The 22,500-nt window shown below is 47.5% G+C and overlaps 56 non-coding genes and 21 pseudogenes across 56 annotated transcripts; all 77 read left to right on the top strand.

Annotated features, from left to right (window-relative positions):
• The first annotated feature begins 55 nt into the window (after window positions 1-55).
• On the top strand, window positions 56-164 carry LOC138458896 (5S ribosomal RNA; annotated as a pseudogene).
• Window positions 165-628: 464 nt separating this feature from the next.
• On the top strand, window positions 629-747 carry LOC138464035 (5S ribosomal RNA). The gene has a single exon (XR_011266619.1). It is a non-coding gene; the product is annotated as a 5S ribosomal RNA (ribosomal RNA).
• A 106-nt stretch (window positions 748-853) lies between these two features.
• On the top strand, window positions 854-972 carry LOC138454162 (5S ribosomal RNA). The gene has a single exon (XR_011260851.1). It is a non-coding gene; the product is annotated as a 5S ribosomal RNA (ribosomal RNA).
• A 106-nt stretch (window positions 973-1,078) lies between these two features.
• On the top strand, window positions 1,079-1,197 carry LOC138462357 (5S ribosomal RNA). Its single transcript, XR_011264957.1, has one exon. It is a non-coding gene; the product is annotated as a 5S ribosomal RNA (ribosomal RNA).
• A 105-nt stretch (window positions 1,198-1,302) lies between these two features.
• LOC138457363 (5S ribosomal RNA) lies at window positions 1,303-1,411 on the top strand (annotated as a pseudogene).
• A 475-nt stretch (window positions 1,412-1,886) lies between these two features.
• On the top strand, window positions 1,887-2,005 carry LOC138464034 (5S ribosomal RNA). Its single transcript, XR_011266617.1, has one exon. It is a non-coding gene; the product is annotated as a 5S ribosomal RNA (ribosomal RNA).
• Window positions 2,006-2,111: 106 nt separating this feature from the next.
• Window positions 2,112-2,230, top strand: LOC138464424 (5S ribosomal RNA). Its single transcript, XR_011267005.1, has one exon. It is a non-coding gene; the product is annotated as a 5S ribosomal RNA (ribosomal RNA).
• A 106-nt stretch (window positions 2,231-2,336) lies between these two features.
• On the top strand, window positions 2,337-2,455 carry LOC138462358 (5S ribosomal RNA). Its single transcript, XR_011264958.1, has one exon. It is a non-coding gene; the product is annotated as a 5S ribosomal RNA (ribosomal RNA).
• Window positions 2,456-2,561: 106 nt separating this feature from the next.
• LOC138456284 (5S ribosomal RNA) lies at window positions 2,562-2,670 on the top strand (annotated as a pseudogene).
• A 106-nt stretch (window positions 2,671-2,776) lies between these two features.
• Window positions 2,777-2,895, top strand: LOC138460739 (5S ribosomal RNA). The gene has a single exon (XR_011263408.1). It is a non-coding gene; the product is annotated as a 5S ribosomal RNA (ribosomal RNA).
• A 106-nt stretch (window positions 2,896-3,001) lies between these two features.
• LOC138458464 (5S ribosomal RNA) lies at window positions 3,002-3,110 on the top strand (annotated as a pseudogene).
• A 463-nt stretch (window positions 3,111-3,573) lies between these two features.
• On the top strand, window positions 3,574-3,692 carry LOC138464033 (5S ribosomal RNA). The gene has a single exon (XR_011266616.1). It is a non-coding gene; the product is annotated as a 5S ribosomal RNA (ribosomal RNA).
• A 106-nt stretch (window positions 3,693-3,798) lies between these two features.
• On the top strand, window positions 3,799-3,917 carry LOC138464423 (5S ribosomal RNA). Its single transcript, XR_011267004.1, has one exon. It is a non-coding gene; the product is annotated as a 5S ribosomal RNA (ribosomal RNA).
• A 106-nt stretch (window positions 3,918-4,023) lies between these two features.
• Window positions 4,024-4,142, top strand: LOC138454161 (5S ribosomal RNA). The gene has a single exon (XR_011260850.1). It is a non-coding gene; the product is annotated as a 5S ribosomal RNA (ribosomal RNA).
• Window positions 4,143-4,248: 106 nt separating this feature from the next.
• On the top strand, window positions 4,249-4,367 carry LOC138460738 (5S ribosomal RNA). The gene has a single exon (XR_011263407.1). It is a non-coding gene; the product is annotated as a 5S ribosomal RNA (ribosomal RNA).
• A 106-nt stretch (window positions 4,368-4,473) lies between these two features.
• Window positions 4,474-4,592, top strand: LOC138461317 (5S ribosomal RNA). The gene has a single exon (XR_011263938.1). It is a non-coding gene; the product is annotated as a 5S ribosomal RNA (ribosomal RNA).
• Window positions 4,593-4,697: 105 nt separating this feature from the next.
• On the top strand, window positions 4,698-4,806 carry LOC138458895 (5S ribosomal RNA; annotated as a pseudogene).
• Window positions 4,807-5,270: 464 nt separating this feature from the next.
• Window positions 5,271-5,389, top strand: LOC138464032 (5S ribosomal RNA). Its single transcript, XR_011266615.1, has one exon. It is a non-coding gene; the product is annotated as a 5S ribosomal RNA (ribosomal RNA).
• Window positions 5,390-5,495: 106 nt separating this feature from the next.
• LOC138454160 (5S ribosomal RNA) lies at window positions 5,496-5,614 on the top strand. Its single transcript, XR_011260849.1, has one exon. It is a non-coding gene; the product is annotated as a 5S ribosomal RNA (ribosomal RNA).
• A 106-nt stretch (window positions 5,615-5,720) lies between these two features.
• LOC138460737 (5S ribosomal RNA) lies at window positions 5,721-5,839 on the top strand. The gene has a single exon (XR_011263406.1). It is a non-coding gene; the product is annotated as a 5S ribosomal RNA (ribosomal RNA).
• A 105-nt stretch (window positions 5,840-5,944) lies between these two features.
• LOC138457362 (5S ribosomal RNA) lies at window positions 5,945-6,053 on the top strand (annotated as a pseudogene).
• Window positions 6,054-6,517: 464 nt separating this feature from the next.
• On the top strand, window positions 6,518-6,636 carry LOC138464031 (5S ribosomal RNA). The gene has a single exon (XR_011266614.1). It is a non-coding gene; the product is annotated as a 5S ribosomal RNA (ribosomal RNA).
• Window positions 6,637-6,742: 106 nt separating this feature from the next.
• On the top strand, window positions 6,743-6,861 carry LOC138464422 (5S ribosomal RNA). The gene has a single exon (XR_011267003.1). It is a non-coding gene; the product is annotated as a 5S ribosomal RNA (ribosomal RNA).
• A 106-nt stretch (window positions 6,862-6,967) lies between these two features.
• LOC138462356 (5S ribosomal RNA) lies at window positions 6,968-7,086 on the top strand. Its single transcript, XR_011264956.1, has one exon. It is a non-coding gene; the product is annotated as a 5S ribosomal RNA (ribosomal RNA).
• Window positions 7,087-7,192: 106 nt separating this feature from the next.
• LOC138456283 (5S ribosomal RNA) lies at window positions 7,193-7,301 on the top strand (annotated as a pseudogene).
• A 106-nt stretch (window positions 7,302-7,407) lies between these two features.
• On the top strand, window positions 7,408-7,526 carry LOC138460736 (5S ribosomal RNA). The gene has a single exon (XR_011263404.1). It is a non-coding gene; the product is annotated as a 5S ribosomal RNA (ribosomal RNA).
• Window positions 7,527-7,631: 105 nt separating this feature from the next.
• On the top strand, window positions 7,632-7,740 carry LOC138458894 (5S ribosomal RNA; annotated as a pseudogene).
• A 464-nt stretch (window positions 7,741-8,204) lies between these two features.
• LOC138464029 (5S ribosomal RNA) lies at window positions 8,205-8,323 on the top strand. Its single transcript, XR_011266613.1, has one exon. It is a non-coding gene; the product is annotated as a 5S ribosomal RNA (ribosomal RNA).
• A 106-nt stretch (window positions 8,324-8,429) lies between these two features.
• On the top strand, window positions 8,430-8,548 carry LOC138464421 (5S ribosomal RNA). The gene has a single exon (XR_011267001.1). It is a non-coding gene; the product is annotated as a 5S ribosomal RNA (ribosomal RNA).
• Window positions 8,549-8,654: 106 nt separating this feature from the next.
• LOC138462355 (5S ribosomal RNA) lies at window positions 8,655-8,773 on the top strand. Its single transcript, XR_011264954.1, has one exon. It is a non-coding gene; the product is annotated as a 5S ribosomal RNA (ribosomal RNA).
• Window positions 8,774-8,879: 106 nt separating this feature from the next.
• Window positions 8,880-8,988, top strand: LOC138456282 (5S ribosomal RNA; annotated as a pseudogene).
• Window positions 8,989-9,094: 106 nt separating this feature from the next.
• Window positions 9,095-9,213, top strand: LOC138460735 (5S ribosomal RNA). Its single transcript, XR_011263403.1, has one exon. It is a non-coding gene; the product is annotated as a 5S ribosomal RNA (ribosomal RNA).
• Window positions 9,214-9,319: 106 nt separating this feature from the next.
• On the top strand, window positions 9,320-9,428 carry LOC138458462 (5S ribosomal RNA; annotated as a pseudogene).
• Window positions 9,429-9,891: 463 nt separating this feature from the next.
• On the top strand, window positions 9,892-10,010 carry LOC138464028 (5S ribosomal RNA). Its single transcript, XR_011266612.1, has one exon. It is a non-coding gene; the product is annotated as a 5S ribosomal RNA (ribosomal RNA).
• Window positions 10,011-10,116: 106 nt separating this feature from the next.
• Window positions 10,117-10,235, top strand: LOC138464420 (5S ribosomal RNA). Its single transcript, XR_011267000.1, has one exon. It is a non-coding gene; the product is annotated as a 5S ribosomal RNA (ribosomal RNA).
• A 106-nt stretch (window positions 10,236-10,341) lies between these two features.
• Window positions 10,342-10,460, top strand: LOC138454159 (5S ribosomal RNA). Its single transcript, XR_011260848.1, has one exon. It is a non-coding gene; the product is annotated as a 5S ribosomal RNA (ribosomal RNA).
• A 106-nt stretch (window positions 10,461-10,566) lies between these two features.
• Window positions 10,567-10,685, top strand: LOC138460734 (5S ribosomal RNA). The gene has a single exon (XR_011263402.1). It is a non-coding gene; the product is annotated as a 5S ribosomal RNA (ribosomal RNA).
• Window positions 10,686-10,791: 106 nt separating this feature from the next.
• Window positions 10,792-10,910, top strand: LOC138461305 (5S ribosomal RNA). Its single transcript, XR_011263927.1, has one exon. It is a non-coding gene; the product is annotated as a 5S ribosomal RNA (ribosomal RNA).
• Window positions 10,911-11,015: 105 nt separating this feature from the next.
• Window positions 11,016-11,124, top strand: LOC138458893 (5S ribosomal RNA; annotated as a pseudogene).
• A 464-nt stretch (window positions 11,125-11,588) lies between these two features.
• LOC138464027 (5S ribosomal RNA) lies at window positions 11,589-11,707 on the top strand. Its single transcript, XR_011266611.1, has one exon. It is a non-coding gene; the product is annotated as a 5S ribosomal RNA (ribosomal RNA).
• A 106-nt stretch (window positions 11,708-11,813) lies between these two features.
• LOC138454158 (5S ribosomal RNA) lies at window positions 11,814-11,932 on the top strand. The gene has a single exon (XR_011260847.1). It is a non-coding gene; the product is annotated as a 5S ribosomal RNA (ribosomal RNA).
• Window positions 11,933-12,038: 106 nt separating this feature from the next.
• On the top strand, window positions 12,039-12,157 carry LOC138462345 (5S ribosomal RNA). Its single transcript, XR_011264945.1, has one exon. It is a non-coding gene; the product is annotated as a 5S ribosomal RNA (ribosomal RNA).
• Window positions 12,158-12,262: 105 nt separating this feature from the next.
• Window positions 12,263-12,371, top strand: LOC138457361 (5S ribosomal RNA; annotated as a pseudogene).
• Window positions 12,372-12,846: 475 nt separating this feature from the next.
• LOC138464025 (5S ribosomal RNA) lies at window positions 12,847-12,965 on the top strand. The gene has a single exon (XR_011266609.1). It is a non-coding gene; the product is annotated as a 5S ribosomal RNA (ribosomal RNA).
• Window positions 12,966-13,071: 106 nt separating this feature from the next.
• LOC138464418 (5S ribosomal RNA) lies at window positions 13,072-13,190 on the top strand. The gene has a single exon (XR_011266998.1). It is a non-coding gene; the product is annotated as a 5S ribosomal RNA (ribosomal RNA).
• A 106-nt stretch (window positions 13,191-13,296) lies between these two features.
• LOC138462354 (5S ribosomal RNA) lies at window positions 13,297-13,415 on the top strand. Its single transcript, XR_011264953.1, has one exon. It is a non-coding gene; the product is annotated as a 5S ribosomal RNA (ribosomal RNA).
• Window positions 13,416-13,521: 106 nt separating this feature from the next.
• On the top strand, window positions 13,522-13,630 carry LOC138456281 (5S ribosomal RNA; annotated as a pseudogene).
• Window positions 13,631-13,736: 106 nt separating this feature from the next.
• Window positions 13,737-13,855, top strand: LOC138460733 (5S ribosomal RNA). Its single transcript, XR_011263401.1, has one exon. It is a non-coding gene; the product is annotated as a 5S ribosomal RNA (ribosomal RNA).
• A 106-nt stretch (window positions 13,856-13,961) lies between these two features.
• On the top strand, window positions 13,962-14,070 carry LOC138458461 (5S ribosomal RNA; annotated as a pseudogene).
• Window positions 14,071-14,533: 463 nt separating this feature from the next.
• Window positions 14,534-14,652, top strand: LOC138464024 (5S ribosomal RNA). The gene has a single exon (XR_011266608.1). It is a non-coding gene; the product is annotated as a 5S ribosomal RNA (ribosomal RNA).
• A 106-nt stretch (window positions 14,653-14,758) lies between these two features.
• Window positions 14,759-14,877, top strand: LOC138464416 (5S ribosomal RNA). The gene has a single exon (XR_011266997.1). It is a non-coding gene; the product is annotated as a 5S ribosomal RNA (ribosomal RNA).
• Window positions 14,878-14,983: 106 nt separating this feature from the next.
• On the top strand, window positions 14,984-15,102 carry LOC138454157 (5S ribosomal RNA). Its single transcript, XR_011260846.1, has one exon. It is a non-coding gene; the product is annotated as a 5S ribosomal RNA (ribosomal RNA).
• Window positions 15,103-15,208: 106 nt separating this feature from the next.
• LOC138460731 (5S ribosomal RNA) lies at window positions 15,209-15,327 on the top strand. Its single transcript, XR_011263400.1, has one exon. It is a non-coding gene; the product is annotated as a 5S ribosomal RNA (ribosomal RNA).
• Window positions 15,328-15,433: 106 nt separating this feature from the next.
• On the top strand, window positions 15,434-15,552 carry LOC138461291 (5S ribosomal RNA). Its single transcript, XR_011263914.1, has one exon. It is a non-coding gene; the product is annotated as a 5S ribosomal RNA (ribosomal RNA).
• A 105-nt stretch (window positions 15,553-15,657) lies between these two features.
• Window positions 15,658-15,766, top strand: LOC138458892 (5S ribosomal RNA; annotated as a pseudogene).
• Window positions 15,767-16,230: 464 nt separating this feature from the next.
• On the top strand, window positions 16,231-16,349 carry LOC138464023 (5S ribosomal RNA). Its single transcript, XR_011266606.1, has one exon. It is a non-coding gene; the product is annotated as a 5S ribosomal RNA (ribosomal RNA).
• Window positions 16,350-16,455: 106 nt separating this feature from the next.
• LOC138454156 (5S ribosomal RNA) lies at window positions 16,456-16,574 on the top strand. Its single transcript, XR_011260845.1, has one exon. It is a non-coding gene; the product is annotated as a 5S ribosomal RNA (ribosomal RNA).
• A 106-nt stretch (window positions 16,575-16,680) lies between these two features.
• LOC138460730 (5S ribosomal RNA) lies at window positions 16,681-16,799 on the top strand. The gene has a single exon (XR_011263399.1). It is a non-coding gene; the product is annotated as a 5S ribosomal RNA (ribosomal RNA).
• A 105-nt stretch (window positions 16,800-16,904) lies between these two features.
• LOC138457359 (5S ribosomal RNA) lies at window positions 16,905-17,013 on the top strand (annotated as a pseudogene).
• A 464-nt stretch (window positions 17,014-17,477) lies between these two features.
• On the top strand, window positions 17,478-17,596 carry LOC138464022 (5S ribosomal RNA). The gene has a single exon (XR_011266605.1). It is a non-coding gene; the product is annotated as a 5S ribosomal RNA (ribosomal RNA).
• A 106-nt stretch (window positions 17,597-17,702) lies between these two features.
• Window positions 17,703-17,821, top strand: LOC138464415 (5S ribosomal RNA). Its single transcript, XR_011266996.1, has one exon. It is a non-coding gene; the product is annotated as a 5S ribosomal RNA (ribosomal RNA).
• A 106-nt stretch (window positions 17,822-17,927) lies between these two features.
• Window positions 17,928-18,046, top strand: LOC138462353 (5S ribosomal RNA). Its single transcript, XR_011264952.1, has one exon. It is a non-coding gene; the product is annotated as a 5S ribosomal RNA (ribosomal RNA).
• A 106-nt stretch (window positions 18,047-18,152) lies between these two features.
• On the top strand, window positions 18,153-18,261 carry LOC138456280 (5S ribosomal RNA; annotated as a pseudogene).
• A 106-nt stretch (window positions 18,262-18,367) lies between these two features.
• Window positions 18,368-18,486, top strand: LOC138460728 (5S ribosomal RNA). The gene has a single exon (XR_011263397.1). It is a non-coding gene; the product is annotated as a 5S ribosomal RNA (ribosomal RNA).
• Window positions 18,487-18,591: 105 nt separating this feature from the next.
• Window positions 18,592-18,700, top strand: LOC138457358 (5S ribosomal RNA; annotated as a pseudogene).
• Window positions 18,701-19,175: 475 nt separating this feature from the next.
• On the top strand, window positions 19,176-19,294 carry LOC138464021 (5S ribosomal RNA). Its single transcript, XR_011266604.1, has one exon. It is a non-coding gene; the product is annotated as a 5S ribosomal RNA (ribosomal RNA).
• A 106-nt stretch (window positions 19,295-19,400) lies between these two features.
• On the top strand, window positions 19,401-19,519 carry LOC138464414 (5S ribosomal RNA). The gene has a single exon (XR_011266995.1). It is a non-coding gene; the product is annotated as a 5S ribosomal RNA (ribosomal RNA).
• Window positions 19,520-19,625: 106 nt separating this feature from the next.
• On the top strand, window positions 19,626-19,744 carry LOC138462352 (5S ribosomal RNA). Its single transcript, XR_011264951.1, has one exon. It is a non-coding gene; the product is annotated as a 5S ribosomal RNA (ribosomal RNA).
• Window positions 19,745-19,850: 106 nt separating this feature from the next.
• On the top strand, window positions 19,851-19,959 carry LOC138456279 (5S ribosomal RNA; annotated as a pseudogene).
• A 106-nt stretch (window positions 19,960-20,065) lies between these two features.
• Window positions 20,066-20,184, top strand: LOC138460727 (5S ribosomal RNA). The gene has a single exon (XR_011263396.1). It is a non-coding gene; the product is annotated as a 5S ribosomal RNA (ribosomal RNA).
• A 106-nt stretch (window positions 20,185-20,290) lies between these two features.
• On the top strand, window positions 20,291-20,399 carry LOC138458459 (5S ribosomal RNA; annotated as a pseudogene).
• Window positions 20,400-20,862: 463 nt separating this feature from the next.
• On the top strand, window positions 20,863-20,981 carry LOC138464020 (5S ribosomal RNA). The gene has a single exon (XR_011266603.1). It is a non-coding gene; the product is annotated as a 5S ribosomal RNA (ribosomal RNA).
• Window positions 20,982-21,087: 106 nt separating this feature from the next.
• LOC138464413 (5S ribosomal RNA) lies at window positions 21,088-21,206 on the top strand. The gene has a single exon (XR_011266994.1). It is a non-coding gene; the product is annotated as a 5S ribosomal RNA (ribosomal RNA).
• Window positions 21,207-21,312: 106 nt separating this feature from the next.
• Window positions 21,313-21,431, top strand: LOC138454153 (5S ribosomal RNA). Its single transcript, XR_011260844.1, has one exon. It is a non-coding gene; the product is annotated as a 5S ribosomal RNA (ribosomal RNA).
• A 106-nt stretch (window positions 21,432-21,537) lies between these two features.
• On the top strand, window positions 21,538-21,656 carry LOC138460726 (5S ribosomal RNA). The gene has a single exon (XR_011263395.1). It is a non-coding gene; the product is annotated as a 5S ribosomal RNA (ribosomal RNA).
• A 106-nt stretch (window positions 21,657-21,762) lies between these two features.
• LOC138461279 (5S ribosomal RNA) lies at window positions 21,763-21,881 on the top strand. The gene has a single exon (XR_011263903.1). It is a non-coding gene; the product is annotated as a 5S ribosomal RNA (ribosomal RNA).
• A 105-nt stretch (window positions 21,882-21,986) lies between these two features.
• On the top strand, window positions 21,987-22,095 carry LOC138458890 (5S ribosomal RNA; annotated as a pseudogene).
• The last annotated feature ends 405 nt before the right edge of the window (window positions 22,096-22,500 follow it).

Genomic DNA, 22,500 nt, shown 5'->3' with positions numbered 1-22,500 from the left:
AACTGCAAGGTCTAGCCGACTAGATGCTTAAAAGTACAAACTCACTAGGCCCAGAGCCTACGGCCACACCACACTGAATGCGCCCGATCTCGGAAGCTAAGCAGGGTCTGGCCTAGTTAGTACCTGGATGGGAGACTGCCTGGGAATACCAGGTGCTGTAGGCTTTTTTTGTGCTCCATGATTAGTAATTGCGCAACTTCTCAATTATTTTTCAAATTTGGTATGTTTCCAAAATAATTGTATCCCGTTTTATAGCGGAAATGTTGGACAACATCATGAGGGCTGGAGCTACCTTTTTACATAGAATTAGCATACAGGTAGTGTGTTCATGGGTAATAAATCGACTTTCACATGTAATGCAGTACAGAGAATATTGAGTCCTTCAAGAGGCATGAAAGAAAACCATTATTGTGTTGATTGTTCTCTCCACCTCCCTGCAACAGACACAGGATGGATGAATTAAAGTTATCCTACCAGACATAGGAGTCCTGAATGGGCCCACCAGTCTTATATATCTCGCCTGATCGAGCCTGATCGAGCGATGAGCGTGGTATCATGTTGCAAGTGGCTGCATGGCTTAGCTTACTAAATGCAAATGCATAAGAGTAATATTCTTAGCATTCCTAGAGCCTACGGCCACACCACACTGAATGCACCCGATCTCGACTGATCTCGGAAGTTAAGCAGTGTCAGGCCTAGTTAGTACCTGGATGGGAGACCGCCTGGGAATACCAGGTGCTGTAGGCTTTTTTGTACTCCAAGTTCAGGAAGTGAGCCATTTCTCAATTGCCTTTCAAAACTGCAAGGTCTAGCCGACTAGATGCTTAAAAGTACAAAACTCACAAGAACCAGAGCCTACGGCCACAGCACACTGAATGCGCCCGATCTCGTCTGATCTCGGAAGCTAAGCAGTGTCGGGCCTCGTTAGTACCTGGATGGGAGACCGCCTGGGAATACCAGGTGCTGTAGGCTTTTTTGTGCTCCAAGTTCAGGAAGTGAGCCATTTCTCAATTGCCTTTCAAAACTGCAAGGTCTAGCTGACTAGATGCTTAAAAGTACAAAACTCACTAGGCCCAGAGCCTACGGCCACACCACACTGATTGCGCCCGATCTCGTCTGATCTCGGAAGCTAAGCAGTGTTGGGCCTAGTTAGTACCTGGATGGGAGACCACCTGGGAATACCAGGTGCTGTAGGCTTTTTTGTGCTCCAAGTTCAGGAAGTGAGCCATTTCACAATTGCCTTTCAAAACTGCAAGGTCTAGCCGACTAGATGCTTAAAAGTACAAACTCACTAGGCCCAGAGCCTACGGCCACACCACACTGAATGCGCCCGATCTCGGAAGCTAAGCAGGGTCGGGCCTAGTTAGTACCTGGATGGGAGACTGCCTGGGAATACCAGGTGCTGTAGGCTTTTTTTGTGCTCCATGATTAGTAATTGCGCAACTTCTCAATTATTTTTCAAATTTGGTATGTTTCCAAAATAATTGTATCCCGTTTTATAGCGGAAATGTTGGACAACATCATGAGGGCTGGAGCTACCTTTTTACATAGAATTAGCATACAGGTAGTGTGTTCATGGGTAATAAATCAACTTTCACATGTAATGCAGTACAGAGAATATTGAGTCCTTCAAGAGGCATGAAAGAAAACCATTATTGTGTTGATTGTTCTCTCCACCTCCCTGCAACAGACACAGGATGGATGAATTAAAGTTATCCTACCAGACATAGGAGTCCTGAATGGGCCCACCAGTCTTATATATCTCGCCTGATCGAGCCTGATCGAGCGCTGATCGAGCGATGAGCGTGGTATCATGTTGCAAGTGGCTGCATGGCTTAGCTTACTAAATGCAAATGCATAAGAGTAATATTCTTAGCATTCCTAGAGCCTACGGCCACACCACACTGAATGCACCCGATCTCGACTGATCTCGGAAGTTAAGCAGTGTCAGGCCTAGTTAGTACCTGGATGGGAGACCGCCTGGGAATACCAGGTGCTGTAGGCTTTTTTGTGCTCCAAGTTCAGGAAGTGAGCCCTTTCTCAATTGCCTTTTAAAACTGCAAGGTCTAGCCGACTAGATGCTTAAAAGTACAAAACTCAGTAGGCCCAGAGCCTACGGCCACACCACACTGAATGTGCCTGATCTCGTCTGATCTCAGAAGCTAAGCAGTGTCGGGCCTAGTTAGTACCTGGATGGAAGACCGCCTGGGAATACCAGGTGCTGTAGGCTTTTTTGTACTCCAAGTTCAGGAAGTGAGCCATTTCTCAATTGCCTTTCAAAACTGCAAGGTCTAGCCGACTAGATGCTTAAAAGTACAAAACTCACAAGAACCAGAGCCTACGGCCACACCACACTGAATGCGCCCGATCTCGTCTGATCTCGGAAGCTAAGCAGTGTCGGGCCTCGTTAGTACCTGGATGGGAGACCGCCTGGGAATACCAGGTGCTGTAGGCTTTTTTGTGCTCCAAGTTCAGGAAGTGAGCCATTTCTCAATTGCCTTTCAAAATTGCAAGGTCTAGCTGACTAGATGCTTAAAAGTACAAAACTCACTAGGCCCAGAGCCTACGGCCACACCACACTGATTGCGCCCGATCTCGGAAGCTAAGCAGTGTCGGGCCTCGTTAGTACCTGGATGGGAGACCGCCTGGGAATACCAGGTGCTGTAGGCTTTTTTGTGCTCCAAGTTCAGGAAGTGAGCCATTTCTCAATTGCCTTTCAAAACTGCAAGGTCTAGCTGACTAGATGCTTAAAAGTACAAAACTCACTAGGCCCAGAGCCTACGGCCACACCACACTGATTGCGCCCGATCTCGTCTGATCTCGGAAGCTAAGCAGTGTCGGGCCTAGTTAGTACCTGGATGGGAGACCACCTGGGAATACCAGGTGCTGTAGGCTTTTTTGTGCTCCAAGTTCAGGAAGTGAGCCATTTCACAATTGCCTTTCAAAACTGCAAGGTCTAGCCGACTAGATGCTTAAAAGTACAAAACTCACTAGGCCCAGAGCCTACGGCCACACCACACTGAATGCGCCCGATCTCGGAAGCTAAGCAGGGTCAGGCCTAGTTAGTACCTGGATGGGAGACTGCCTGGGAATACCAGGTGCTGTAGGCTTTTTTGTGCTCCATGATTAGTAATTGCGCAACTTCTCAATTATTTTTCAAATTTGGTATGTTTCCAAAATAATTGTATCCCGTTTTATAGCGGAAATGTTGGACAACATCATGAGGGCTGGAGCTACCTTTTTACATAGAATTAGCATACAGGTAGTGTGTTCATGGGTAATAAATCGACTTTCACATGTAATGCAGTACAGAGAATATTGAGTCCTTCAAGAGGCATGAAAGAAAACCATTATTGTGTTGATTGTTCTCTCCACCTCCCTGCAACAGACACAGGATGGATGAATTAAAGTTATCCTACCAGACATAGGAGTCCTGAATGGGCCCACCAGTCTTATATATCTCGCCTGATCGAGCCTGATCGAGCGATGAGCGTGGTATCATGTTGCAAGTGGCTGCATGGCTTAGCTTACTAAATGCAAATGCATAAGAGTAATATTCTTAGCATTCCTAGAGCCTACGGCCACACCACACTGAATGCACCCGATCTCGACTGATCTCGGAAGTTAAGCAGTGTCAGGCCTAGTTAGTACCTGGATGGGAGACCGCCTGGGAATACCAGGTGCTGTAGGCTTTTTTGTGCTCCAAGTTCAGGAAGTGAGCCCTTTCTCAATTGCCTTTTAAAACTGCAAGGTCTAGCCGACTAGATGCTTAAAAGTACAAAACTCACTAGGCCCAGAGCCTACGGCCACACCACACTGAATGTGCCTGATCTCGTCTGATCTCAGAAGCTAAGCAGTGTCGGGCCTAGTTAGTACCTGGATGGAAGACCGCCTGGGAATACCAGGTGCTGTAGGCTTTTTTGTACTCCAAGTTCAGGAAGTGAGCCATTTCTCAATTGCCTTTCAAAACTGCAAGGTCTAGCCGACTAGATGCTTAAAAGTACAAAACTCACAAGAACCAGAGCCTACGGCCACAGCACACTGAATGCGCCCGATCTCGTCTGATCTCGGAAGCTAAGCAGTGTCGGGCCTCGTTAGTACCTGGATGGGAGACCGCCTGGGAATACCAGGTGCTGTAGGCTTTTTTGTGCTCCAAGTTCAGGAAGTGAGCCATTTCTCAATTGCCTTTCAAAACTGCAAGGTCTAGCTGACTAGATGCTTAAAAGTACAAAACTCACTAGGCCCAGAGCCTACGGCCACACCACACTGATTGCGCCCGATCTCGTCTGATCTCGGAAGCTAAGCAGTGTCGGGCCTAGTTAGTACCTGGATGGGAGACCACCTGGGAATACCAGGTGCTGTAGGCTTTTTTGTGCTCCAAGTTCAGGAAGTGAGCCATTTCTCAATTGCCTTTCAAAACTGCAAGGTCTAGCCGACTAGATGCTTAAAAGTACAAAACTCACTAAGCCCAGAGCCTACGGCCACACCACACTGAATGCGCCCGATCTCGTCTGATCTCGGAAGCTAAGCAGTGTCGGGCCTAGTTAGTACCTGGATGGGAGACCACCTGGGAATACCAGGTGCTGTAGGCTTTTTTGTGCTCCAAGTTCAGGAAGTGAGCCATTTCACAATTGCCTTTCAAAACTGCAAGGTCTAGCCGACTAGATGCTTAAAAGTACAAACTCACTAGGCCCAGAGCCTACGGCCACACCACACTGAATGCGCCCGATCTCGGAAGCTAAGCAGGGTCTGGCCTAGTTAGTACCTGGATGGGAGACTGCCTGGGAATACCAGGTGCTGTAGGCTTTTTTTGTGCTCCATGATTAGTAATTGCGCAACTTCTCAATTATTTTTCAAATTTGGTATGTTTCCAAAATAATTGTATCCCGTTTTATAGCGGAAATGTTGGACAACATCATGAGGGCTGGAGCTACCTTTTTACATAGAATTAGCATACAGGTAGTGTGTTCATGGGTAATAAATCGACTTTCACATGTAATGCAGTACAGAGAATATTGAGTCCTTCAAGAGGCATGAAAGAAAACCATTATTGTGTTGATTGTTCTCTCCACCTCCCTGCAACAGACACAGGATGGATGAATTAAAGTTATCCTACCAGACATAGGAGTCCTGAATGGGCCCACCAGTCTTATATATCTCGCCTGATCGAGCCTGATCGAGCGATGAGCGTGGTATCATGTTGCAAGTGGCTGCATGGCTTAGCTTACTAAATGCAAATGCATAAGAGTAATATTCTTAGCATTCCTAGAGCCTACGGCCACACCACACTGAATGCACCCGATCTCGACTGATCTCGGAAGTTAAGCAGTGTCAGGCCTAGTTAGTACCTGGATGGGAGACCGCCTGGGAATACCAGGTGCTGTAGGCTTTTTTGTACTCCAAGTTCAGGAAGTGAGCCATTTCTCAATTGCCTTTCAAAACTGCAAGGTCTAGCCGACTAGATGCTTAAAAGTACAAAACTCACAAGAACCAGAGCCTACGGCCACAGCACACTGAATGCGCCCGATCTCGTCTGATCTCGGAAGCTAAGCAGTGTCGGGCCTCGTTAGTACCTGGATGGGAGACCGCCTGGGAATACCAGGTGCTGTAGGCTTTTTTGTGCTCCAAGTTCAGGAAGTGAGCCATTTCTCAATTGCCTTTCAAAACTGCAAGGTCTAGCTGACTAGATGCTTAAAAGTACAAAACTCACTAGGCCCAGAGCCTACGGCCACACCACACTGATTGCGCCCGATCTCGTCTGATCTCGGAAGCTAAGCAGTGTCGGGCCTAGTTAGTACCTGGATGGGAGACCACCTGGGAATACCAGGTGCTGTAGGCTTTTTTGTGCTCCAAGTTCAGGAAGTGAGCCATTTCACAATTGCCTTTCAAAACTGCAAGGTCTAGCCGACTAGATGCTTAAAAGTACAAACTCACTAGGCCCAGAGCCTACGGCCACACCACACTGAATGCGCCCGATCTCGGAAGCTAAGCAGGGTCGGGCCTAGTTAGTACCTGGATGGGAGACTGCCTGGGAATACCAGGTGCTGTAGGCTTTTTTTGTGCTCCATGATTAGTAATTGCGCAACTTCTCAATTATTTTTCAAATTTGGTATGTTTCCAAAATAATTGTATCCCGTTTTATAGCGGAAATGTTGGACAACATCATGAGGGCTGGAGCTACCTTTTTACATAGAATTAGCATACAGGTAGTGTGTTCATGGGTAATAAATCAACTTTCACATGTAATGCAGTACAGAGAATATTGAGTCCTTCAAGAGGCATGAAAGAAAACCATTATTGTGTTGATTGTTCTCTCCACCTCCCTGCAACAGACACAGGATGGATGAATTAAAGTTATCCTACCAGACATAGGAGTCCTGAATGGGCCCACCAGTCTTATATATCTCGCCTGATCGAGCCTGATCGAGCGCTGAGCGTGGTATCATGTTGCAAGTGGCTGCATGGCTTAGCTTACTAAATGCAAATGCATAAGAGTAATATTCTTAGCATTCCTAGAGCCTACGGCCACACCACACTGAATGCACCCGATCTCGACTGATCTCGGAAGTTAAGCAGTGTCAGGCCTAGTTAGTACCTGGATGGGAGACCGCCTGGGAATACCAGGTGCTGTAGGCTTTTTTGTGCTCCAAGTTCAGGAAGTGAGCCCTTTCTCAATTGCCTTTTAAAACTGCAAGGTCTAGCCGACTAGATGCTTAAAAGTACAAAACTCAGTAGGCCCAGAGCCTACGGCCACACCACACTGAATGTGCCTGATCTCGTCTGATCTCAGAAGCTAAGCAGTGTCGGGCCTAGTTAGTACCTGGATGGAAGACCGCCTGGGAATACCAGGTGCTGTAGGCTTTTTTGTACTCCAAGTTCAGGAAGTGAGCCATTTCTCAATTGCCTTTCAAAACTGCAAGGTCTAGCCGACTAGATGCTTAAAAGTACAAAACTCACAAGAACCAGAGCCTACGGCCACACCACACTGAATGCGCCCGATCTCGTCTGATCTCGGAAGCTAAGCAGTGTCGGGCCTCGTTAGTACCTGGATGGGAGACCGCCTGGGAATACCAGGTGCTGTAGGCTTTTTTGTGCTCCAAGTTCAGGAAGTGAGCCATTTCTCAATTGCCTTTCAAAATTGCAAGGTCTAGCTGACTAGATGCTTAAAAGTACAAAACTCACTAGGCCCAGAGCCTACGGCCACACCACACTGATTGCGCCCGATCTCGGAAGCTAAGCAGTGTCGGGCCTCGTTAGTACCTGGATGGGAGACCGCCTGGGAATACCAGGTGCTGTAGGCTTTTTTGTGCTCCAAGTTCAGGAAGTGAGCCATTTCTCAATTGCCTTTCAAAACTGCAAGGTCTAGCTGACTAGATGCTTAAAAGTACAAAACTCACTAGGCCCAGAGCCTACGGCCACACCACACTGATTGCGCCCGATCTCGTCTGATCTCGGAAGCTAAGCAGTGTCGGGCCTAGTTAGTACCTGGATGGGAGACCACCTGGGAATACCAGGTGCTGTAGGCTTTTTTGTGCTCCAAGTTCAGGAAGTGAGCCATTTCACAATTGCCTTTCAAAACTGCAAGGTCTAGCCGACTAGATGCTTAAAAGTACAAACTCACTAGGCCCAGAGCCTACGGCCACACCACACTGAATGCGCCCGATCTCGGAAGCTAAGCAGGGTCTGGCCTAGTTAGTACCTGGATGGGAGACTGCCTGGGAATACCAGGTGCTGTAGGCTTTTTTTGTGCTCCATGATTAGTAATTGCGCAACTTCTCAATTATTTTTCAAATTTGGTATGTTTCCAAAATAATTGTATCCCGTTTTATAGCGGAAATGTTGGACAACATCATGAGGGCTGGAGCTACCTTTTTACATAGAATTAGCATACAGGTAGTGTGTTCATGGGTAATAAATCGACTTTCACATGTAATGCAGTACAGAGAATATTGAGTCCTTCAAGAGGCATGAAAGAAAACCATTATTGTGTTGATTGTTCTCTCCACCTCCCTGCAACAGACACAGGATGGATGAATTAAAGTTATCCTACCAGACATAGGAGTCCTGAATGGGCCCACCAGTCTTATATATCTCGCCTGATCGAGCCTGATCGAGCGATGAGCGTGGTATCATGTTGCAAGTGGCTGCATGGCTTAGCTTACTAAATGCAAATGCATAAGAGTAATATTCTTAGCATTCCTAGAGCCTACGGCCACACCACACTGAATGCACCCGATCTCGACTGATCTCGGAAGTTAAGCAGTGTCAGGCCTAGTTAGTACCTGGATGGGAGACCGCCTGGGAATACCAGGTGCTGTAGGCTTTTTTGTGCTCCAAGTTCAGGAAGTGAGCCCTTTCTCAATTGCCTTTTAAAACTGCAAGGTCTAGCCGACTAGATGCTTAAAAGTACAAAACTCAGTAGGCCCAGAGCCTACGGCCACACCACACTGAATGTGCCTGATCTCGTCTGATCTCAGAAGCTAAGCAGTGTCGGGCCTAGTTAGTACCTGGATGGAAGACCGCCTGGGAATACCAGGTGCTGTAGGCTTTTTTGTACTCCAAGTTCAGGAAGTGAGCCATTTCTCAATTGCCTTTCAAAACTGCAAGGTCTAGCCGACTAGATGCTTAAAAGTACAAAACTCACAAGAACCAGAGCCTACGGCCACACCACACTGAATGCGCCCGATCTCGTCTGATCTCGGAAGCTAAGCAGTGTCGGGCCTCGTTAGTACCTGGATGGGAGACCGCCTGGGAATACCAGGTGCTGTAGGCTTTTTTGTGCTCCAAGTTCAGGAAGTGAGCCATTTCTCAATTGCCTTTCAAAATTGCAAGGTCTAGCTGACTAGATGCTTAAAAGTACAAAACTCACTAGGCCCAGAGCCTACGGCCACACCACACTGATTGCGCCCGATCTCGGAAGCTAAGCAGTGTCGGGCCTCGTTAGTACCTGGATGGGAGACCGCCTGGGAATACCAGGTGCTGTAGGCTTTTTTGTGCTCCAAGTTCAGGAAGTGAGCCATTTCTCAATTGCCTTTCAAAACTGCAAGGTCTAGCTGACTAGATGCTTAAAAGTACAAAACTCACTAGGCCCAGAGCCTACGGCCACACCACACTGATTGCGCCCGATCTCGTCTGATCTCGGAAGCTAAGCAGTGTCGGGCCTAGTTAGTACCTGGATGGGAGACCACCTGGGAATACCAGGTGCTGTAGGCTTTTTTGTGCTCCAAGTTCAGGAAGTGAGCCATTTCACAATTGCCTTTCAAAACTGCAAGGTCTAGCCGACTAGATGCTTAAAAGTACAAAACTCACTAGGCCCAGAGCCTACGGCCACACCACACTGAATGCGCCCGATCTCGGAAGCTAAGCAGGGTCAGGCCTAGTTAGTACCTGGATGGGAGACTGCCTGGGAATACCAGGTGCTGTAGGCTTTTTTGTGCTCCATGATTAGTAATTGCGCAACTTCTCAATTATTTTTCAAATTTGGTATGTTTCCAAAATAATTGTATCCCGTTTTATAGCGGAAATGTTGGACAACATCATGAGGGCTGGAGCTACCTTTTTACATAGAATTAGCATACAGGTAGTGTGTTCATGGGTAATAAATCGACTTTCACATGTAATGCAGTACAGAGAATATTGAGTCCTTCAAGAGGCATGAAAGAAAACCATTATTGTGTTGATTGTTCTCTCCACCTCCCTGCAACAGACACAGGATGGATGAATTAAAGTTATCCTACCAGACATAGGAGTCCTGAATGGGCCCACCAGTCTTATATATCTCGCCTGATCGAGCCTGATCGAGCGATGAGCGTGGTATCATGTTGCAAGTGGCTGCATGGCTTAGCTTACTAAATGCAAATGCATAAGAGTAATATTCTTAGCATTCCTAGAGCCTACGGCCACACCACACTGAATGCACCCGATCTCGACTGATCTCGGAAGTTAAGCAGTGTCAGGCCTAGTTAGTACCTGGATGGGAGACCGCCTGGGAATACCAGGTGCTGTAGGCTTTTTTGTGCTCCAAGTTCAGGAAGTGAGCCCTTTCTCAATTGCCTTTTAAAACTGCAAGGTCTAGCCGACTAGATGCTTAAAAGTACAAAACTCACTAGGCCCAGAGCCTACGGCCACACCACACTGAATGTGCCTGATCTCGTCTGATCTCAGAAGCTAAGCAGTGTCGGGCCTAGTTAGTACCTGGATGGAAGACCGCCTGGGAATACCAGGTGCTGTAGGCTTTTTTGTACTCCAAGTTCAGGAAGTGAGCCATTTCTCAATTGCCTTTCAAAACTGCAAGGTCTAGCCGACTAGATGCTTAAAAGTACAAAACTCACAAGAACCAGAGCCTACGGCCACAGCACACTGAATGCGCCCGATCTCGTCTGATCTCGGAAGCTAAGCAGTGTCGGGCCTCGTTAGTACCTGGATGGGAGACCGCCTGGGAATACCAGGTGCTGTAGGCTTTTTTGTGCTCCAAGTTCAGGAAGTGAGCCATTTCTCAATTGCCTTTCAAAACTGCAAGGTCTAGCTGACTAGATGCTTAAAAGTACAAAACTCACTAGGCCCAGAGCCTACGGCCACACCACACTGATTGCGCCCGATCTCGTCTGATCTCGGAAGCTAAGCAGTGTCGGGCCTAGTTAGTACCTGGATGGGAGACCACCTGGGAATACCAGGTGCTGTAGGCTTTTTTGTGCTCCAAGTTCAGGAAGTGAGCCATTTCTCAATTGCCTTTCAAAACTGCAAGGTCTAGCCGACTAGATGCTTAAAAGTACAAAACTCACTAAGCCCAGAGCCTACGGCCACACCACACTGAATGCGCCCGATCTCGTCTGATCTCGGAAGCTAAGCAGTGTCGGGCCTAGTTAGTACCTGGATGGGAGACCACCTGGGAATACCAGGTGCTGTAGGCTTTTTTGTGCTCCAAGTTCAGGAAGTGAGCCATTTCACAATTGCCTTTCAAAACTGCAAGGTCTAGCCGACTAGATGCTTAAAAGTACAAACTCACTAGGCCCAGAGCCTACGGCCACACCACACTGAATGCGCCCGATCTCGGAAGCTAAGCAGGGTCTGGCCTAGTTAGTACCTGGATGGGAGACTGCCTGGGAATACCAGGTGCTGTAGGCTTTTTTTGTGCTCCATGATTAGTAATTGCGCAACTTCTCAATTATTTTTCAAATTTGGTATGTTTCCAAAATAATTGTATCCCGTTTTATAGCGGAAATGTTGGACAACATCATGAGGGCTGGAGCTACCTTTTTACATAGAATTAGCATACAGGTAGTGTGTTCATGGGTAATAAATCGACTTTCACATGTAATGCAGTACAGAGAATATTGAGTCCTTCAAGAGGCATGAAAGAAAACCATTATTGTGTTGATTGTTCTCTCCACCTCCCTGCAACAGACACAGGATGGATGAATTAAAGTTATCCTACCAGACATAGGAGTCCTGAATGGGCCCACCAGTCTTATATATCTCGCCTGATCGAGCCTGATCGAGCGATGAGCGTGGTATCATGTTGCAAGTGGCTGCATGGCTTAGCTTACTAAATGCAAATGCATAAGAGTAATATTCTTAGCATTCCTAGAGCCTACGGCCACACCACACTGAATGCACCCGATCTCGACTGATCTCGGAAGTTAAGCAGTGTCAGGCCTAGTTAGTACCTGGATGGGAGACCGCCTGGGAATACCAGGTGCTGTAGGCTTTTTTGTACTCCAAGTTCAGGAAGTGAGCCATTTCTCAATTGCCTTTCAAAACTGCAAGGTCTAGCCGACTAGATGCTTAAAAGTACAAAACTCACAAGAACCAGAGCCTACGGCCACAGCACACTGAATGCGCCCGATCTCGTCTGATCTCGGAAGCTAAGCAGTGTCGGGCCTCGTTAGTACCTGGATGGGAGACCGCCTGGGAATACCAGGTGCTGTAGGCTTTTTTGTGCTCCAAGTTCAGGAAGTGAGCCATTTCTCAATTGCCTTTCAAAACTGCAAGGTCTAGCTGACTAGATGCTTAAAAGTACAAAACTCACTAGGCCCAGAGCCTACGGCCACACCACACTGATTGCGCCCGATCTCGTCTGATCTCGGAAGCTAAGCAGTGTTGGGCCTAGTTAGTACCTGGATGGGAGACCACCTGGGAATACCAGGTGCTGTAGGCTTTTTTGTGCTCCAAGTTCAGGAAGTGAGCCATTTCACAATTGCCTTTCAAAACTGCAAGGTCTAGCCGACTAGATGCTTAAAAGTACAAACTCACTAGGCCCAGAGCCTACGGCCACACCACACTGAATGCGCCCGATCTCGGAAGCTAAGCAGGGTCGGGCCTAGTTAGTACCTGGATGGGAGACTGCCTGGGAATACCAGGTGCTGTAGGCTTTTTTTGTGCTCCATGATTAGTAATTGCGCAACTTCTCAATTATTTTTCAAATTTGGTATGTTTCCAAAATAATTGTATCCCGTTTTATAGCGGAAATGTTGGACAACATCATGAGGGCTGGAGCTACCTTTTTACATAGAATTAGCATACAGGTAGTGTGTTCATGGGTAATAAATCAACTTTCACATGTAATGCAGTACAGAGAATATTGAGTCCTTCAAGAGGCATGAAAGAAAACCATTATTGTGTTGATTGTTCTCTCCACCTCCCTGCAACAGACACAGGATGGATGAATTAAAGTTATCCTACCAGACATAGGAGTCCTGAATGGGCCCACCAGTCTTATATATCTCGCCTGATCGAGCCTGATCGAGCGCTGATCGAGCGATGAGCGTGGTATCATGTTGCAAGTGGCTGCATGGCTTAGCTTACTAAATGCAAATGCATAAGAGTAATATTCTTAGCATTCCTAGAGCCTACGGCCACACCACACTGAATGCACCCGATCTCGACTGATCTCGGAAGTTAAGCAGTGTCAGGCCTAGTTAGTACCTGGATGGGAGACCGCCTGGGAATACCAGGTGCTGTAGGCTTTTTTGTGCTCCAAGTTCAGGAAGTGAGCCCTTTCTCAATTGCCTTTTAAAACTGCAAGGTCTAGCCGACTAGATGCTTAAAAGTACAAAACTCAGTAGGCCCAGAGCCTACGGCCACACCACACTGAATGTGCCTGATCTCGTCTGATCTCAGAAGCTAAGCAGTGTCGGGCCTAGTTAGTACCTGGATGGAAGACCGCCTGGGAATACCAGGTGCTGTAGGCTTTTTTGTACTCCAAGTTCAGGAAGTGAGCCATTTCTCAATTGCCTTTCAAAACTGCAAGGTCTAGCCGACTAGATGCTTAAAAGTACAAAACTCACAAGAACCAGAGCCTACGGCCACACCACACTGAATGCGCCCGATCTCGTCTGATCTCGGAAGCTAAGCAGTGTCGGGCCTCGTTAGTACCTGGATGGGAGACCGCCTGGGAATACCAGGTGCTGTAGGCTTTTTTGTGCTCCAAGTTCAGGAAGTGAGCCATTTCTCAATTGCCTTTCAAAATTGCAAGGTCTAGCTGACTAGATGCTTAAAAGTACAAAACTCACTAGGCCCAGAGCCTACGGCCACACCACACTGATTGCGCCCGATCTCGGAAGCTAAGCAGTGTCGGGCCTCGTTAGTACCTGGATGGGAGACCGCCTGGGAATACCAGGTGCTGTAGGCTTTTTTGTGCTCCAAGTTCAGGAAGTGAGCCATTTCTCAATTGCCTTTCAAAACTGCAAGGTCTAGCTGACTAGATGCTTAAAAGTACAAAACTCACTAGGCCCAGAGCCTACGGCCACACCACACTGATTGCGCCCGATCTCGTCTGATCTCGGAAGCTAAGCAGTGTCGGGCCTAGTTAGTACCTGGATGGGAGACCACCTGGGAATACCAGGTGCTGTAGGCTTTTTTGTGCTCCAAGTTCAGGAAGTGAGCCATTTCACAATTGCCTTTCAAAACTGCAAGGTCTAGCCGACTAGATGCTTAAAAGTACAAAACTCACTAGGCCCAGAGCCTACGGCCACACCACACTGAATGCGCCCGATCTCGGAAGCTAAGCAGGGTCAGGCCTAGTTAGTACCTGGATGGGAGACTGCCTGGGAATACCAGGTGCTGTAGGCTTTTTTGTGCTCCATGATTAGTAATTGCGCAACTTCTCAATTATTTTTCAAATTTGGTATGTTTCCAAAATAATTGTATCCCGTTTTATAGCGGAAATGTTGGACAACATCATGAGGGCTGGAGCTACCTTTTTACATAGAATTAGCATACAGGTAGTGTGTTCATGGGTAATAAATCGACTTTCACATGTAATGCAGTACAGAGAATATTGAGTCCTTCAAGAGGCATGAAAGAAAACCATTATTGTGTTGATTGTTCTCTCCACCTCCCTGCAACAGACACAGGATGGATGAATTAAAGTTATCCTACCAGACATAGGAGTCCTGAATGGGCCCACCAGTCTTATATATCTCGCCTGATCGAGCCTGATCGAGCGATGAGCGTGGTATCATGTTGCAAGTGGCTGCATGGCTTAGCTTACTAAATGCAAATGCATAAGAGTAATATTCTTAGCATTCCTAGAGCCTACGGCCACACCACACTGAATGCACCCGATCTCGACTGATCTCGGAAGTTAAGCAGTGTCAGGCCTAGTTAGTACCTGGATGGGAGACCGCCTGGGAATACCAGGTGCTGTAGGCTTTTTTGTGCTCCAAGTTCAGGAAGTGAGCCCTTTCTCAATTGCCTTTTAAAACTGCAAGGTCTAGCCGACTAGATGCTTAAAAGTACAAAACTCACTAGGCCCAGAGCCTACGGCCACACCACACTGAATGTGCCTGATCTCGTCTGATCTCAGAAGCTAAGCAGTGTCGGGCCTAGTTAGTACCTGGATGGAAGACCGCCTGGGAATACCAGGTGCTGTAGGCTTTTTTGTACTCCAAGTTCAGGAAGTGAGCCATTTCTCAATTGCCTTTCAAAACTGCAAGGTCTAGCCGACTAGATGCTTAAAAGTACAAAACTCACAAGAACCAGAGCCTACGGCCACAGCACACTGAATGCGCCCGATCTCGTCTGATCTCGGAAGCTAAGCAGTGTCGGGCCTCGTTAGTACCTGGATGGGAGACCGCCTGGGAATACCAGGTGCTGTAGGCTTTTTTGTGCTCCAAGTTCAGGAAGTGAGCCATTTCTCAATTGCCTTTCAAAACTGCAAGGTCTAGCTGACTAGATGCTTAAAAGTACAAAACTCACTAGGCCCAGAGCCTACGGCCACACCACACTGATTGCGCCCGATCTCGTCTGATCTCGGAAGCTAAGCAGTGTCGGGCCTAGTTAGTACCTGGATGGGAGACCACCTGGGAATACCAGGTGCTGTAGGCTTTTTTGTGCTCCAAGTTCAGGAAGTGAGCCATTTCTCAATTGCCTTTCAAAACTGCAAGGTCTAGCCGACTAGATGCTTAAAAGTACAAAACTCACTAAGCCCAGAGCCTACGGCCACACCACACTGAATGCGCCCGATCTCGTCTGATCTCGGAAGCTAAGCAGTGTCGGGCCTAGTTAGTACCTGGATGGGAGACCACCTGGGAATACCAGGTGCTGTAGGCTTTTTTGTGCTCCAAGTTCAGGAAGTGAGCCATTTCACAATTGCCTTTCAAAACTGCAAGGTCTAGCCGACTAGATGCTTAAAAGTACAAACTCACTAGGCCCAGAGCCTACGGCCACACCACACTGAATGCGCCCGATCTCGGAAGCTAAGCAGGGTCTGGCCTAGTTAGTACCTGGATGGGAGACTGCCTGGGAATACCAGGTGCTGTAGGCTTTTTTTGTGCTCCATGATTAGTAATTGCGCAACTTCTCAATTATTTTTCAAATTTGGTATGTTTCCAAAATAATTGTATCCCGTTTTATAGCGGAAATGTTGGACAACATCATGAGGGCTGGAGCTACCTTTTTACATAGAATTAGCATACAGGTAGTGTGTTCATGGGTAATAAATCGACTTTCACATGTAATGCAGTACAGAGAATATTGAGTCCTTCAAGAGGCATGAAAGAAAACCATTATTGTGTTGATTGTTCTCTCCACCTCCCTGCAACAGACACAGGATGGATGAATTAAAGTTATCCTACCAGACATAGGAGTCCTGAATGGGCCCACCAGTCTTATATATCTCGCCTGATCGAGCCTGATCGAGCGATGAGCGTGGTATCATGTTGCAAGTGGCTGCATGGCTTAGCTTACTAAATGCAAATGCATAAGAGTAATATTCTTAGCATTCCTAGAGCCTACGGCCACACCACACTGAATGCACCCGATCTCGACTGATCTCGGAAGTTAAGCAGTGTCAGGCCTAGTTAGTACCTGGATGGGAGACCGCCTGGGAATACCAGGTGCTGTAGGCTTTTTTGTACTCCAAGTTCAGGAAGTGAGCCATTTCTCAATTGCCTTTCAAAACTGCAAGGTCTAGCCGACTAGATGCTTAAAAGTACAAAACTCACAAGAACCAGAGCCTACGGCCACAGCACACTGAATGCGCCCGATCTCGTCTGATCTCGGAAGCTAAGCAGTGTCGGGCCTCGTTAGTACCTGGATGGGAGACCGCCTGGGAATACCAGGTGCTGTAGGCTTTTTTGTGCTCCAAGTTCAGGAAGTGAGCCATTTCTCAATTGCCTTTCAAAACTGCAAGGTCTAGCTGACTAGATGCTTAAAAGTACAAAACTCACTAGGCCCAGAGCCTACGGCCACACCACACTGATTGCGCCCGATCTCGTCTGATCTCGGAAGCTAAGCAGTGTCGGGCCTAGTTAGTACCTGGATGGGAGACCACCTGGGAATACCAGGTGCTGTAGGCTTTTTTGTGCTCCAAGTTCAGGAAGTGAGCCATTTCACAATTGCCTTTCAAAACTGCAAGGTCTAGCCGACTAGATGCTTAAAAGTACAAACTCACTAGGCCCAGAGCCTACGGCCACACCACACTGAATGCGCCCGATCTCGGAAGCTAAGCAGGGTCGGGCCTAGTTAGTACCTGGATGGGAGACTGCCTGGGAATACCAGGTGCTGTAGGCTTTTTTTGTGCTCCATGATTAGTAATTGCGCAACTTCTCAATTATTTTTCAAATTTGGTATGTTTCCAAAATAATTGTATCCCGTTTTATAGCGGAAATGTTGGACAACATCATGAGGGCTGGAGCTACCTTTTTACATAGAATTAGCATACAGGTAGTGTGTTCATGGGTAATAAATCAACTTTCACATGTAATGCAGTACAGAGAATATTGAGTCCTTCAAGAGGCATGAAAGAAAACCATTATTGTGTTGATTGTTCTCTCCACCTCCCTGCAACAGACACAGGATGGATGAATTAAAGTTATCCTACCAGACATAGGAGTCCTGAATGGGCCCACCAGTCTTATATATCTCGCCTGATCGAGCCTGATCGAGCGCTGAGCGTGGTATCATGTTGCAAGTGGCTGCATGGCTTAGCTTACTAAATGCAAATGCATAAGAGTAATATTCTTAGCATTCCTAGAGCCTACGGCCACACCACACTGAATGCACCCGATCTCGACTGATCTCGGAAGTTAAGCAGTGTCAGGCCTAGTTAGTACCTGGATGGGAGACCGCCTGGGAATACCAGGTGCTGTAGGCTTTTTTGTGCTCCAAGTTCAGGAAGTGAGCCCTTTCTCAATTGCCTTTTAAAACTGCAAGGTCTAGCCGACTAGATGCTTAAAAGTACAAAACTCAGTAGGCCCAGAGCCTACGGCCACACCACACTGAATGTGCCTGATCTCGTCTGATCTCAGAAGCTAAGCAGTGTCGGGCCTAGTTAGTACCTGGATGGAAGACCGCCTGGGAATACCAGGTGCTGTAGGCTTTTTTGTACTCCAAGTTCAGGAAGTGAGCCATTTCTCAATTGCCTTTCAAAACTGCAAGGTCTAGCCGACTAGATGCTTAAAAGTACAAAACTCACATGAACCAGAGCCTACGGCCACACCACACTGAATGCGCCCGATCTCGTCTGATCTCGGAAGCTAAGCAGTGTCGGGCCTCGTTAGTACCTGGATGGGAGACCGCCTGGGAATACCAGGTGCTGTAGGCTTTTTTGTGCTCCAAGTTCAGGAAGTGAGCCATTTCTCAATTGCCTTTCAAAATTGCAAGGTCTAGCTGACTAGATGCTTAAAAGTACAAAACTCACTAGGCCCAGAGCCTACGGCCACACCACACTGATTGCGCCCGATCTCGGAAGCTAAGCAGTGTCGGGCCTCGTTAGTACCTGGATGGGAGACCGCCTGGGAATACCAGGTGCTGTAGGCTTTTTTGTGCTCCAAGTTCAGGAAGTGAGCCATTTCTCAATTGCCTTTCAAAACTGCAAGGTCTAGCTGACTAGATGCTTAAAAGTACAAAACTCACTAGGCCCAGAGCCTACGGCCACACCACACTGATTGCGCCCGATCTCGTCTGATCTCGGAAGCTAAGCAGTGTCGGGCCTAGTTAGTACCTGGATGGGAGACCACCTGGGAATACCAGGTGCTGTAGGCTTTTTTGTGCTCCAAGTTCAGGAAGTGAGCCATTTCACAATTGCCTTTCAAAACTGCAAGGTCTAGCCGACTAGATGCTTAAAAGTACAAACTCACTAGGCCCAGAGCCTACGGCCACACCACACTGAATGCGCCCGATCTCGGAAGCTAAGCAGGGTCGGGCCTAGTTAGTACCTGGATGGGAGACTGCCTGGGAATACCAGGTGCTGTAGGCTTTTTTTGTGCTCCATGATTAGTAATTGCGCAACTTCTCAATTATTTTTCAAATTTGGTATGTTTCCAAAATAATTGTATCCCGTTTTATAGCGGAAATGTTGGACAACATCATGAGGGCTGGAGCTACCTTTTTACATAGAATTAGCATACAGGTAGTGTGTTCATGGGTAATAAATCAACTTTCACATGTAATGCAGTACAGAGAATATTGAGTCCTTCAAGAGGCATGAAAGAAAACCATTATTGTGTTGATTGTTCTCTCCACCTCCCTGCAACAGACACAGGATGGATGAATTAAAGTTATCCTACCAGACATAGGAGTCCTGAATGGGCCCACCAGTCTTATATATCTCGCCTGATCGAGCCTGATCGAGCGCTGATCGAGCGATGAGCGTGGTATCATGTTGCAAGTGGCTGCATGGCTTAGCTTACTAAATGCAAATGCATAAGAGTAATATTCTTAGCATTCCTAGAGCCTACGGCCACACCACACTGAATGCACCCGATCTCGACTGATCTCGGAAGTTAAGCAGTGTCAGGCCTAGTTAGTACCTGGATGGGAGACCGCCTGGGAATACCAGGTGCTGTAGGCTTTTTTGTGCTCCAAGTTCAGGAAGTGAGCCCTTTCTCAATTGCCTTTTAAAACTGCAAGGTCTAGCCGACTAGATGCTTAAAAGTACAAAACTCAGTAGGCCCAGAGCCTACGGCCACACCACACTGAATGTGCCTGATCTCGTCTGATCTCAGAAGCTAAGCAGTGTCGGGCCTAGTTAGTACCTGGATGGAAGACCGCCTGGGAATACCAGGTGCTGTAGGCTTTTTTGTACTCCAAGTTCAGGAAGTGAGCCATTTCTCAATTGCCTTTCAAAACTGCAAGGTCTAGCCGACTAGATGCTTAAAAGTACAAAACTCACAAGAACCAGAGCCTACGGCCACACCACACTGAATGCGCCCGATCTCGTCTGATCTCGGAAGCTAAGCAGTGTCGGGCCTCGTTAGTACCTGGATGGGAGACCGCCTGGGAATACCAGGTGCTGTAGGCTTTTTTGTGCTCCAAGTTCAGGAAGTGAGCCATTTCTCAATTGCCTTTCAAAATTGCAAGGTCTAGCTGACTAGATGCTTAAAAGTACAAAACTCACTAGGCCCAGAGCCTACGGCCACACCACACTGATTGCGCCCGATCTCGGAAGCTAAGCAGTGTCGGGCCTCGTTAGTACCTGGATGGGAGACCGCCTGGGAATACCAGGTGCTGTAGGCTTTTTTGTGCTCCAAGTTCAGGAAGTGAGCCATTTCTCAATTGCCTTTCAAAACTGCAAGGTCTAGCTGACTAGATGCTTAAAAGTACAAAACTCACTAGGCCCAGAGCCTACGGCCACACCACACTGATTGCGCCCGATCTCGTCTGATCTCGGAAGCTAAGCAGTGTCGGGCCTAGTTAGTACCTGGATGGGAGACCACCTGGGAATACCAGGTGCTGTAGGCTTTTTTGTGCTCCAAGTTCAGGAAGTGAGCCATTTCACAATTGCCTTTCAAAACTGCAAGGTCTAGCCGACTAGATGCTTAAAAGTACAAAACTCACTAGGCCCAGAGCCTACGGCCACACCACACTGAATGCGCCCGATCTCGGAAGCTAAGCAGGGTCAGGCCTAGTTAGTACCTGGATGGGAGACTGCCTGGGAATACCAGGTGCTGTAGGCTTTTTTGTGCTCCATGATTAGTAATTGCGCAACTTCTCAATTATTTTTCAAATTTGGTATGTTTCCAAAATAATTGTATCCCGTTTTATAGCGGAAATGTTGGACAACATCATGAGGGCTGGAGCTACCTTTTTACATAGAATTAGCATACAGGTAGTGTGTTCATGGGTAATAAATCGACTTTCACATGTAATGCAGTACAGAGAATATTGAGTCCTTCAAGAGGCATGAAAGAAAACCATTATTGTGTTGATTGTTCTCTCCACCTCCCTGCAACAGACACAGGATGGATGAATTAAAGTTATCCTACCAGACATAGGAGTCCTGAATGGGCCCACCAGTCTTATATATCTCGCCTGATCGAGCCTGATCGAGCGATGAGCGTGGTATCATGTTGCAAGTGGCTGCATGGCTTAGCTTACTAAATGCAAATGCATAAGAGTAATATTCTTAGCATTCCTAGAGCCTACGGCCACACCACACTGAATGCACCCGATCTCGACTGATCTCGGAAGTTAAGCAGTGTCAGGCCTAGTTAGTACCTGGATGGGAGACCGCCTGGGAATACCAGGTGCTGTAGGCTTTTTTGTGCTCCAAGTTCAGGAAGTGAGCCCTTTCTCAATTGCCTTTTAAAACTGCAAGGTCTAGCCGACTAGATGCTTAAAAGTACAAAACTCACTAGGCCCAGAGCCTACGGCCACACCACACTGAATGTGCCTGATCTCGTCTGATCTCAGAAGCTAAGCAGTGTCGGGCCTAGTTAGTACCTGGATGGAAGACCGCCTGGGAATACCAGGTGCTGTAGGCTTTTTTGTACTCCAAGTTCAGGAAGTGAGCCATTTCTCAATTGCCTTTCAAAACTGCAAGGTCTAGCCGACTAGATGCTTAAAAGTACAAAACTCACAAGAACCAGAGCCTACGGCCACAGCACACTGAATGCGCCCGATCTCGTCTGATCTCGGAAGCTAAGCAGTGTCGGGCCTCGTTAGTACCTGGATGGGAGACCGCCTGGGAATACCAGGTGCTGTAGGCTTTTTTGTGCTCCAAGTTCAGGAAGTGAGCCATTTCTCAATTGCCTTTCAAAACTGCAAGGTCTAGCTGACTAGATGCTTAAAAGTACAAAACTCACTAGGCCCAGAGCCTACGGCCACACCACACTGATTGCGCCCGATCTCGTCTGATCTCGGAAGCTAAGCAGTGTCGGGCCTAGTTAGTACCTGGATGGGAGACCACCTGGGAATACCAGGTGCTGTAGGCTTTTTTGTGCTCCAAGTTCAGGAAGTGAGCCATTTCTCAATTGCCTTTCAAAACTGCAAGGTCTAGCCGACTAGATGCTTAAAAGTACAAAACTCACTAAGCCCAGAGCCTACGGCCACACCACACTGAATGCGCCCGATCTCGTCTGATCTCGGAAGCTAAGCAGTGTCGGGCCTAGTTAGTACCTGGATGGGAGACCACCTGGGAATACCAGGTGCTGTAGGCTTTTTTGTGCTCCAAGTTCAGGAAGTGAGCCATTTCACAATTGCCTTTCAAAACTGCAAGGTCTAGCCGACTAGATGCTTAAAAGTACAAACTCACTAGGCCCAGAGCCTACGGCCACACCACACTGAATGCGCCCGATCTCGGAAGCTAAGCAGGGTCTGGCCTAGTTAGTACCTGGATGGGAGACTGCCTGGGAATACCAGGTGCTGTAGGCTTTTTTTGTGCTCCATGATTAGTAATTGCGCAACTTCTCAATTATTTTTCAAATTTGGTATGTTTCCAAAATAATTGTATCCCGTTTTATAGCGGAAATGTTGGACAACATCATGAGGGCTGGAGCTACCTTTTTACATAGAATTAGCATACAGGTAGTGTGTTCATGGGTAATAAATCGACTTTCACATGTAATGCAGTACAGAGAATATTGAGTCCTTCAAGAGGCATGAAAGAAAACCATTATTGTGTTGATTGTTCTCTCCACCTCCCTGCAACAGACACAGGATGGATGAATTAAAGTTATCCTACCAGACATAGGAGTCCTGAATGGGCCCACCAGTCTTATATATCTCGCCTGATCGAGCCTGATCGAGCGATGAGCGTGGTATCATGTTGCAAGTGGC

The sequence above is a fragment of the Ambystoma mexicanum genome, chromosome 4p (assembly GCF_040938575.1).
Source record: "Ambystoma mexicanum isolate Mex_15411 chromosome 4p, UKY_AmexF1_1, whole genome shotgun sequence".
Lineage (NCBI taxonomy): Eukaryota > Metazoa > Chordata > Amphibia > Caudata > Ambystomatidae > Ambystoma > Ambystoma mexicanum.
The sequence above is the reverse complement of the archived record's forward strand: the minus strand, read 5'-3'. Positions and strand labels throughout refer to the sequence as shown.